Below are 2,697 nucleotides of genomic sequence, written 5' to 3' on the forward strand. Positions count from 1 at the left end.
CCGTTGGGACGGACGGAGGGAGGGAGGGCCCCACCAACAGGCCTCCACTCCCGGGGAGGCCGGAGAGTGGCGGGCCGGGGTCCGGGGAAGCAGGAAGGAGGCGGGCCGGGGGTCCGGGAGCCCAGAGGACTGGGAGCCGGGGAGGCCGGGGGTCCGATAGAAAGCGGGCCGTGGGGTCTGGGCTCACTTTTAGACTGTGAGCCCACTGTTGGGTAGGGACTGTCTCTATATGTTGCCAATCTGTACTTCCCAAGCGCTTAGTACAGTGCCCTGCACATAGTAAGCGCTCAATAAATACGATCGATTGATTGGGGGCAGGAAGGCCCGGTGGGGCCCGCCGACCCCGCCGCCGGGAGCAGCGCGGCTCGGGCGCGATCAGGACCCTGGAGAGACCCGGGCCCCAAACCGGAGGGTCGGAGGAGGCCCACACGCCCCCGGCCCGGGCCCCGCCGTCCCGCCGGAGGAGGAGGAGGAGGCCCCGGGCGCGGGGGCGGGGCCGCCGCCGTCCTCCATTCCCGGCCCGCCCCCCGTTTTCCCGGCGGGACGAGGGGGCTTCCGTCTCCCCGCCACCGCAACCCGCCGGGGCCCCAACCGGACACAGCTCCCCGACCCATCCGTCCCGCTCCCCGCAACAAGCACCGCTTCGGCCCCACGCGTTCGGAACGGTCAACAAGGCCAGCCACCAAAAGCCGCACCACGGAAACCACCATCAGGAACGCCGGATGGATGGAATGGACGCCCGACGGCCAAAGAGGTTGGAGGGGGGGAGTCTTGGGGAGGGAAAACCGAAGGCCGCTTCCCTCGAGTCTCGGGCCGCCCCTAGATTGGAAGGAAGGAAGGCAGGCAGGGAGGGAGGGATGCTTTCCACGCAACCCACTGGGGTTCCCACAACGAAATAAAACGTTCGCTGCCGATGTGGCACCTCCATCCCCATCGAAAATCGGGCTTCGATGCGGGGGGTTCTCCCTCTCCTCCCGGGGAGCCCGCATCGTGCTATTTAGGGCGCCGTGCGAGCCCGGAATCCTTATCGCCAATTGTTTGCACTGTGGCTCTGAAAACTAGTGTCAGATGTACAATCACACCCCCGGGTTCCCTGCAGTCTTGAAGAGAGAATCAGGGGAAAACGAAATATGAGTTTTAAGTGCGTCGAAATTCGCCTTACGTGAATTTTTCAAAAGCATCTCCCCCGCCCTCCCCCACCCCGCTCCATTTAGGTTTACTCACATCCCTGGGAAAACGTAAACCTCCCTGCTAAATTTTCGAGATTTCGTTTGACTGATTCCAAACACAGATTTGGAAAAAAAAGGATATCCATTTATTTTTAAAAGCACACGAGTTTTACAAGGTGAAAGCCATTCCGGGCATCCCTACCAAAAAAAAAATCAACCGTTTATGCAAGAGAAAGCACACCATAAACACGCAGGGCCCTAAAAAAAAAAAGGAAGGCCTCGGAGTTGCCTTCACCCTCGGGTTTGGGTGTTTTCACCTCCCCACCCCGGATCTGAACTGGGCCGAAAACGCACAGGAAAAATATCTCGGCCCAAACCGCATACGTACCTTTCATCCCTTACGCGGGGGATGAAAAATTCCCAAACCAAAGCCGACGGCTCGAGCTTGTAAACAAGTCGCCCTAACTTGGGTGAGGCGGGCCCGCGGTATTCCCCATCGGTGTGGGGCGTTTAATCGATCCGCCAAAGACCAAGCCGGATTCCGACCACCCCCAATTCGCGGCCACCAACCGGAATAACGGCGTCTTGAGTTCCCAAAGGGCGGTGTGGCCCCCCGTTCCTTCTCACGGCCATAGGACCCTCTAAGCCAGCGTGAAGAAGGCGCCCCAACTCAACTCGAATCGGTTCAGGATCCCGAGGGAGGAGGAGGAAGGGGGTGGAAGGGAATCCTGCAGCGTACGGCCTTCGGCGACTCTTCCAAGTGGCAAATTCTTCCCCACTGAAACCGCGCTAAAAACGGAATCGCTCCGGTCTGTCCGGCAACCAAACCGCGGCCGGGGGCAACTCGTGCCCCACGGAGGCGAGGACGGGACGGCGGCCCCGGCGCCCGCAGAGGATTTCCCCCCTCCAGCACCGTTGGGAAGAACCCAAGGAGGGAAGCAGGGCCAAATCCTCGGAGGGGCGGAGAGGGCGGCGGATCCCAAACTTTGGCTTAGGAGCGGCCCGGCCCGCTCCGGCTCCCCTGGACCAGTAGCTCGGCCGATTCTTGGGGGGAAAGGGAGACCCTTCGGCCGCTCCCATCCCCCCCCCACCCGCCGCCGGGCACGACGGCTGCCTTCAAAGGCCCTCCGGGGGGCCCGACCCGAACAGCCTCGTCCTGCCCAGGACCCCGAAAGGATGAGGAGGAGGAGGAGGAGGAGGAAGACGAGAGGGAGAGGTGCCCCTCCATCCCTCCATCCCTGGTACCAGGCCGCCGAAACATCCATCCGCTCCTCCCCAGCGGCCAACCGGGCCCAAACCGGGCGCGACGCCCGTCCAACGCCTCCCCAGAGCGGCAATTCTCCTTCCTAAAGTGGCCGGGCGGAGGGGCTGGAGGTGGGCAGCGTCCCCTCCGCCCACCGTGGGCAAGGAGAAGGGCGAGCCTGGGCCGGGGTCGCCAACCCGGGGACCCCCCCCCCCCCTCCCCAGCCACCGGAGGGCCCGGTTTCAGGCTGCGGCCTGCCCCCCTCTCCCCCCCCCCCCCGGCCCT

The sequence above is a fragment of the Tachyglossus aculeatus genome, chromosome X2, assembly GCF_015852505.1.
Source record: "Tachyglossus aculeatus isolate mTacAcu1 chromosome X2, mTacAcu1.pri, whole genome shotgun sequence".
NCBI lineage: Eukaryota > Metazoa > Chordata > Mammalia > Monotremata > Tachyglossidae > Tachyglossus > Tachyglossus aculeatus.